This window comes from Mytilus trossulus, unplaced genomic scaffold, assembly GCF_036588685.1.
Source record: "Mytilus trossulus isolate FHL-02 unplaced genomic scaffold, PNRI_Mtr1.1.1.hap1 h1tg000215l__unscaffolded, whole genome shotgun sequence".
NCBI lineage: Eukaryota > Metazoa > Mollusca > Bivalvia > Mytilida > Mytilidae > Mytilus > Mytilus trossulus.
Genome location: NW_026963312.1, coordinates 433,337 through 443,044, shown reverse-complemented (window position 1 = coordinate 443,044; position 9,708 = coordinate 433,337).

Sequence of the window (9,708 nt, the reverse complement as noted above, 5' to 3'; positions counted from 1 at the left end):
ATTTTTTTTAGTAGACAATAGACAATAGACAATATTTTATTCGCACAAACACATTTACTATTATACATTTGGTATTGCTGTATTTTAATGTTCTCCCTCACGTAAACTGATAAACCCTACGGAAAGTGCATGGCCTAGAACACTTAAGTTAGAGTAAATCTTAAATTTATAAATTTCCTTGGAAATAATTTTTCAAACACTTTGCAATTGCAGATTAATGAGTTTGAAAAGTAGGGGGAGGGGTGTCAAGCAAATGTTTGGTGTTATATACTTGATTTGTATATGGTTGTTGGAAACGTAGTTCAGTACGTATCATACCGGAATCACAGGGGTGCTCCGGGATGATGTTTGTAAATAGTATAATCATCTATATATCCTCCGTATCAAATTACATTAGCATGCCTGTTCTCTTTCTCTTTACCACCACATGTTAAGGTAGTCACACACAAATATATTGAGAGCAGTAAAATTAGTTTTTAGAAACGATTTCGTCCTTTATTAGTCCCCCAAGGACGTTGAATGGTGGAGGACCTCAAATACTTCCCGCTGGCGTTATGAACATTGTATTTTTTGTTTGCATTCCGTCTTTAATACTAGTTTTAATAATGCATTAATTGACATTTTGATTGTGAGAATTTGACCCAAATTACAGCTTAGTGTGTGAATCGTCTGCACGCAATCATCATGCAGATAAGGAATGTATTTTTAGATTGCAGTGACCAGCTACATGATAATGAGCAATGATAAGCTTCAGCGAGAAATTCTTAAATTGAGAAACAAACTTTCGCACCAACGTGCCTTTAATAAAACACCTATAATTTTATCCGATAGTAAAGGGAAATATTTAAAATTACAAAGAAATTTAGCAATTGAATCTGGCGTTCGTTTTTGGCATAAAAAAGGAGCAACAACAAGAGACAGTTATAAATATTTAGAAGGACAGATCGAAGAAGCCGTTCGTCACTACAAAAACATTATATTTTATGTATGGTTAGGAACTTGTGACTTAACTGATTTTAATCGTAAAAATAGATATATCAGTCTCCGATCACGTGACTCTTCCTCGGTCAATGATATAATAAATAACTTTAGGCGAATTTATGCACTTGTCGCTAAATATAAAACAGTCGAATTAGTGTTTTTGGAAATACCTGTTTATTCCATAGTATGTTGGAATAAATATCAAGGCCATAAATATTCGGAACAATTTCAGAATGACGATTTGAAACTTGAAGAACAAATCAATACCGTAAATAGTTTTATTCGGGAGACAAATTTAATTCTTCGAAAACATTCACCAAAATTTAGCTGTGATCTTCAAAATTCTAGAAAATGCAGACAAATGAGAAATAGCCGGTTTACATACAAATTTAATGCCTTTTATTTAGATGGAATTCATCCTACATCATTGCTGTCCAAATTATGGCTGTTGCGAATAGTAGCTTTGATTGTTGTTGATTGCGCATAATCACATATGTTTTATTGTAATAAAGGAATTGTCAGTGTTGAAGAATTTATTTGTTTTGTGTGTATACAGATAGGCTCTCGGTGAGAATTGTCTCGCCAGACCAAGTTTAAATTCATGATTGCGTTGAATTAATAAGACATATAGTATGAGTAAATCTGTAACTTTTGAGGAAGACAAAATAAACCACAACCTTTCTGAATCTTCCATTGAACACATGTATAAAGATCATTCAAATGACCTCTCTCAGTCTAGATATTTATTAAGTGACAGTTTTATTTCGAAACAAGCTATACAAGAGGACGAGTTTAAATCTTTACCGACCCCGACACGTTCGTTTGACAACATAACCAACATTCCAAAATCTACTCCTCGAACGGACATTTCTCATTTACCGTTTACTAGAAGCACAACTTCCTTAATGTCTTCATCCTACTCACCCGCTTCCATCCCAATGGAGAAAATTGTAAAGTGTAGGGAATTCTCAGGTTATCCCCAAGAAAATGCCGCTAAATTTATGACTGAATTTGAGTCCTACTCAACTCTGTATGATTTACTGGATTCCAAAAGAAAAATTGCAGCATTTCACCTGCATCTCAAAGGTCCAGCCCTTACATGGTTTATAAATGTAAGCAATACCACCAAATCTGATTGGACTTTACTTTCAGCTTTATTTAAAAGACATTACATGGACTTTACAGGTCAAAGTTCCACAATGATAATGACAAATGAGATATTTCAAAACATTCGTCTAAGTTCAGGTCAGGCAATAGAAGATTTTTATTGTAACTTGGTGGAAAAAGCCCAAATTTTATCGAAACCAGAACATGAGGTTCTATCTAAATTTATCAATGGTTTGCCGGACAAAATGGCGTTTTTCGTTCGCGCAGGAAACCCAACTACCTTGCAGGCAGCTTTGACATCTTCCAAAATGGCAGAGGCATGCGGTTATCGCACTGAAGCAATATCAACACAAGCTATCAAAAGCGAGACTAAGGCCGTTACTGATTCTAAAACAGAAATAGATGACCTGAAGGATCATATAAAAACACTAACATCAATGGTGGCCAATATCACGGTAAAGACCAATGACAACCAAAGACCAAATTATCGCCGACAAGATTATCGCCAGGCATCAAACTATCCGCCTCGACAAGATTCGCGCGAATGCTACGGTTGCCGGGGACAAGGTCATATCCATCGGGATTGCAATTGGACTGAAACTGGACCTCCCAACAAATCAGCCACCTGTCAGTTATGTTCCCAACAAGGACATACTGCACAATTCTGCAAAACTCTACAACAATTTCAGTCGGGAAAGGTATAAAACCCGGGGGACAGGCACGGTCGTCGGGTCAACAGTTAGCTAGTGCCAGTATGAATGAAAGCAATGGAACTTCTTTTGTACATTTGCAAGTTTCATTTGATGATATGAATGTAGCAGCATTGGTGGATACGGGTAGCTCCATCAATGTTATTTCTCAAACATTATATAATACTCTTTCGCACAAATCAAAATTGAGTTTTGAACAATTTCCGTCTGAAATACGACTTGCTGATAATACAAGAGTTAAAGTGTTCGGTTTAGCAAAGATTTTATTAATATGTAACAATGAACAACATGCAATTGAAGTTTACATTTTGCCGTTTACCTCACACCCGCTTATTTTAGGAACTAACTATTTGCATAGTAACAATATTATTCTTGATTTTAGCAATTTTTCAGCAAACTTTAAGTCAGTCAAAGTGCAAACACACAAGAAACTTACAATTCCTCCCAATTCCGAATGTATTGTATGGGGACATGTTCCTACTTATGTTCTGCCTGGATTAAATGGTGTTTGTTCGAATCATAAGTTCATACTCGAAAAAGGTTTAATGGTAGCTAAATCTCTTGTCACAGTTTCTTATAATCACAAGGTTCCTGTGAAAGTTTTAAACGCAACAGCATTGAGTGTTGTTATTCCGAAAGACAGAACTATAGCGGAGTTTTTATCGCTTAATTCCGATTACAGTTATGTGCCTATTGACCAAAGTTGTCCAGTTGTACAGAATATTGATATTGTAAATAGTTGTGTTAAACCTGATTTGAATGATTGTAGTGAAAGTTGTAGTAGTAATGAACATATAGAGAAGGTAAAGGATCAATTCACCTTGTCTGATCACCTTTCAGAAAGTCAACAGACTGAACTTGCATTGCTTCTTTATAAAAATATAGACTTATTTGTTACCGATGACAATCCTAACTTGGGATATACAAAACTAATCGAACATACGATTCATTTGAAGCCCGATGCTAGTGGTAAACACCAGAAACCGTATCGATTACCACCATACAAGCGTGAGATTTTGAGACATCACTTAGATAAACTTTTGAAACAAGGTATAATCTCACCAGTCAGTGAGACCGAAGATTTGCCAATAACAAGTCCGATAGTTTTAGTAACAAAACGTTCGAAATCTTCCGACCAGCATGCTCCTCAGAACTTTCGATTTTGTTGTGATTTTCGTTATTTGAATTCTCAAACACAGGAATTTAAGTATACCATACCAAATCTGCAGGAGCTTACTGAATCGTTTTCGGAAATGACGCCGAACTATATAACATCGATTGACTTATCATCAGGATTTTTCCAAATGGGCATAACACCTGAATCTTCTCGTTATACAGCTTTTAATACATGTTTCGGCACTTATAAATTTTTGAGACTACCTATGGGTCTAAAAACGTCACCCAATACATTTCAACTGTTGATGGACAGGGTGTTACATGGACTTAAATTTAAATCTTGTTTATGTTATTTAGACGATGTTTTAATATGTTCCGAAAGTTTTGATCAGCACATGTCTGATTTGAGTGAAGTACTTGGCCGATTTAGAAATGCAGGATTGAAACTTGGACCGAAAAAATGTTCTTTTGCGGCACAATCATGCGTATTTTTAGGTCATCTTATTTCGAAAGATGGAATATTGCCACCTGCAGATCGTGTTCAAGCAATTCAGGAGTACCCTGCACCTCGAAATGTAAAAGAACTAAGAAGACTGATTGGACTTTTTAACTGGTTTAAGAAATTTATTCCGAACTTTAGCGCTACAATTAGCTCTCTAACTAGACTTTTACAGAAGAATCAAACATTCAAATGGGGAAAGGAACAAGACACAGCATTTAACGATTTAAAATACCGCCTTGTCAACTCTGAAATGTTGAGTTTCCCTCAATTTAATATGCAGTTTCGTTTGAGCGTTGATACGTCTTCTCGTGGAATAGGGTATATGTTGTATCAACTTGATCCGGAGGACAAAACTTGTAAACCACGAATTATTCGTTTTGGGTCGAAAAACCTAAGTCGTTGGCAGCAATCGTATGGGCCGACTAAGTTAGAGCTCTTAGGAATGGTTGTGAGTATATTGGATTGTTCTGACTATCTTAGAGGAAACCAGTTTATTGTGGAATGTGACCACCAAGCGTTGAAGCCTTTATATCAGAAGCAATTTAAGGGTGCGATTTATGAACGTTGGCTTTCTATTCTTCAACAATTCAATTTCGAAATAGTATATAAGAAAGCGGAACAAATGGAGGTTCCAGACGCTTTGTCGAGATGCGAAAATCACCATGCAGAAGTTGTCGAAAGTCCTGTGGAAGATGACCCGTATTTTCCTTTCGTTCCGGACAAAATTGGACATATAACATTACCAAACGGTCAAAACTTTGCAAACTTATTTCAAAACAATTTAGAGGCAGTTCAGGCTATACATGTGTCAACAGGAGAACATAAATCAGAACATTATGATCCATATGATGCCGATACAGATGAACCGCAATATGGAAATAAACAATATAAGAAAAAGCGTCAGCGCATACTACAAGAATCGTCAAAATCAGATACGGATATAGTAGTTGATAAAATGGTTAATGACAAAATTTTAGCTAAGATTTCTATGCCTATCAATAATATTAAAGAGTTACAGCGCCAAGATACATCTTTGTCTCCAATTATAAACTATTTAGAAAACGATATACTTCCAGATTTACAAAAGGAAGCAAGATGTGTTTTATTGAAATCTAACGATTATGCGCTTATTGATGATATTCTGTTCCATTCAAGAGTTGCAAAATCTAAACGCAACAAAATGATGTCACATTATCAAATAGTTATACCTCAAGCGCTGATACCTTCTGTATTAAAAGTGGTCCACGACTCGCCTCTCGGTGGCCATGCCGGAATGAACAATACACTTGATAGAGCCAAAGAACATTTCTTTTTTCCAAGGATGGGGAAAATTATAACGGATTATGTACAAACATGTCATTTTTGTCAAGTTCGGAAAGTTACAAATTTTAAAACAAAGCAAGCCATAGTGGCATTTCCAACTCCTTCTGAGCCTTTCGAAGTGTGGCAAATCGACTTATGCGGTCCGTTTCCGAAATCAGTTAATGGAAATACTTATGCTTTTACTGCGGTCGACATGTTTAGTAAATTTATATTTGCGCACCCTTTGCGAAATAATGACGCTTTGACAGTTTGTGAAGTTATTTATCGTATGTTTACTCAGTTTGGTGTTTGCAAAACTTTAGTCTCAGATCGTGGGTCGGAATTTGTTAATCAGTGCACTGCTGGACTTTGCAAACTATTAGAAGTGACACAAGAGTTCACGCCCGCCTTTGCTCACCATTGTCTTGGAGCATGTGAACGACAACACAGGACTTTAAATGAACGCCTAACCGCTCATGTTTTAAAAGACAAATTATGGGAAACGGAAATTAATTCTGTTACTTTTTCAATGAATTCGTCAGTCAACAGCAGTATAGATTTTTCTCCGTTTGAAATTGTATTTGGAAAACGTCCAAAATTTCCCGTGTTCGGAGCACATTTCAATCTAAATGACTTTCATCCAAATATGCAAAATTATTTTTCGGAATTAACAGATAGACTTAAAACAGTTTGGGAAATGGTTGTCAAAAATGCTCAATATTCGGGAGAAAAAATGGAAGAAAATGCAAACATTAAACTCAATGAACTAAAAGTTTCAATTGGCGATTACGTATATTTACAAAGAACTCTAACAGGTCAGGGTAGAAAATTTCAGCCACTTTACGACGGACCCTTTGTTGTAAACAGCATTCCTAGTCCTCACTTGATCAAATTACGCGATCCATCCGGAAAACGGAAATTAAAATCACCTGTTCATATTAACCGAGTAAAACTTGCGCATATAAGAGCACCAGATCCCCAAAATTATTTGGTACAAGTTCCACAGCAAAATCCAGTTTCAACAAGTTCCGATTCTAATTCCGAAAGTTCCGAACATGAAATACCTACTGAACAAGATATTCAATTACACAATGATAATCCTACTCCGTTAAGGCGAACATCTCGGGTTGTACAAAAACCTATTAGATACCGTGACGAAAATTTTCTAAGTGAATTAAGTTCTTGCGATGGAGCTCAGGAAAAGATAAAGCGAATTCTAGCAAAGAAACCACACGGAAGTTCGTTTCTCTATTTAGTTCAATTGATAGGCGAGCCTGCACAAAATGCAAAATGGAAACCGTTGTCGGAGCTACCACCAAAAGCACAGGAGCTGATAATTGCTAGGCCACCTCCGCTAGTGTAGTATACCGTAATTGTTTCAAAAATGTTGGAAAGTAAGATTATCACACATTCAGAGCTCATGGATATTTTGTTATTATTCGGTGATAATTGTATCGCCAAAGCGTTACCGTTTACTTGAATGTGGTTTTTTTTGTAAATACCTACGAAGATGTTTTATATGATCGGTGATGATTGCATCGCCACAACCAGCTTAGTGATTTGATGTTCGGTGATGATTGCATCGCCACACTTGTTTGACAATGATGATGTTATAATCGGTGATGATTGCATCGCCAAACGTGCTGAATCCAGATGTTGTGTTAATCAGTGATGATTGCATCGCTATTATATTCGTCCAGTACCAGGGACCAGTTATCGTTGATAACAGTAGACATAATTGAGACTTTATTTGATTTGATTGTTAATTTGTATTGAGATTTATGATTTTTGAATGTACTGTGTGTGACTGCCACCTTTCTCTTATCACTGTATTATTATTACTAGTTGTTATTGGTCGTTTCATTGATAGACTTTGTGTCAAATGAGGTTGATTGGCATGTTCTAGATATAAAACCTGTTTATTTTTCCTATAATATTTTCGTATGTTTTTGTAAGTGAGAGTGTCAGTGTTAACCCAATCTGTGTGTGAAAGTTTATATTATTTATGAATGTATTATCTGAAATATTAGGAGTTTCAGGTCTCTGCTAGACTTATCAAATAGACTATGATTCCTCAATTGCATAACTGAAATTATGATTCATTTGAATGTTTCATGCGCAAGACCAGAACTGTGATGAGAAAATATTACATTGTAAGAGATTTGTGTGGTAGTCGGCGTCAGAGATTTGATAGCTTGAACCTGTTGAAGTTTAGTGAGAAACTTGCATATACATGTATATATATATATTTTTTTTTTTAATTATCTTTTTGATTATGGTCGACTATTATGTGTGTTGTCTTATTTTAGTTTTATATTCTCTGACCTACGTTTACCAACAACCATCACGAAATTTTTGAATTTCTTTTTCTTTCGGGGCGGGGATGTTATATACTTGATTTGTATATGGTTGTTGGAAACGTAGTTCAGTACGTATCATACCGGAATCACAGGGGTGCTCCGGGATGATGTTTGTAAATAGTATAATCATCTATATATCCTCCGTATCAAATTACATTAGCATGCCTGTTCTCTTTCTCTTTACCACCACATGTTAAGGTAGTCACACACAAATATATTGAGAGCAGTAAAATTAGTTTTTAGAAACGATTTCGTCCTTTATTAGTCCCCCAAGGACGTTGAATTGGGGTGATACTTTTAAAGATTAAAAAATTCAAGGGATATTGATTGGGTTAACAGAATAGAAAAATGTAAAAATGCAGACTGAAGGGCAAAAATTTATAGAATAATGAGCATAGGCAAAATTAAAGATATAGAGAATAGAAAATAAAACACAGGCACTTGTCTCAGAAAAAAAAATTACCTATATACCTTAATGTTATATTAAGGTATATAGGTATTTTTTTTTTCTTAAGGTATATAGGTAATATTTTTTTTTCTGAGACAAGTGCCTGTGAAAAACACGTAAAGAATAGAGAACAGTATAAAAGAATATAGAAATCGTTGCGGGACGTTCCGGTAACATTATCCGGCGTTTCGGTCACAGACGTTCACGACCACACGGCCACAGACGTAACGTCGTTCACGACCACACGGCCACAGACGTAAAGTCGTGCACGGCCACAGACGTAACGTCATTCACGACCACACGGCCACAGACGGTCACAGATGTTTCGGCCACAGACGTTTCGGCCACAGACGTTTCGGCCACTGAAGTTTCGATCTAACTGCCAGTTTTGCCATGCATACTTTGTAAAGTGGTTTTTTTTTATTGTTCATAAACATGATAAAGGGAGGAATATAATTGATTAAGAATTAATAATTATTATAAATGACTGAAACAGCTGTGGCTGTATTGGAAGCGGCCCAAAACGACTTGTGGACGGATTCGTAGTGTAGCCAAAACGACGGTCTATGAACGAATTGGTAGTGTGGCAGAAATGTCTCGCCAGTAAGGCTCTAAATGAAGGGCCCCGATCAGATCCTCTTGTATAGGTCATCTTACAATTTTCGAGCTACAGTTTTGGCAAAATCATTCATGCAACAAAATATGAGAAATTGAGTTTATTATAGGCCTATCATAAAGTTTATATTTGTTTTTAGATTAAACAAGAAATAAAACATTATGGAAACTATAAATTTTTGAATAAATCTATCAAATTAATTCACACTAAATATATTGACAATTGGTACAGTGGCGGATCCAAAAGGGGTACGGGTTTGGAGCCCCCCCCCCCCCCCATTTGTTTGGACAATCAATGTATTTGTAATGGGACAGACATGTAGTTGGACCCCACCCCCATTTTACCCTGGGTTGGGACCCCCTTTTTTTAATTGCTTAATCCGTCGTGTTGGTGTGTATTAACTTGCCCAACAAATGCTTCTAATGAAAAATTGTTCAATCATTTAAAAGTAAAACAAAATTTTGGTTATGACAATTATCTCTCTTTGGTTAATTAAGAACTTTGATTTTAGAATTAAGTGCTATTTGTAAATTACGTATATCTGCTCATAAGCTGCAGATAGAATT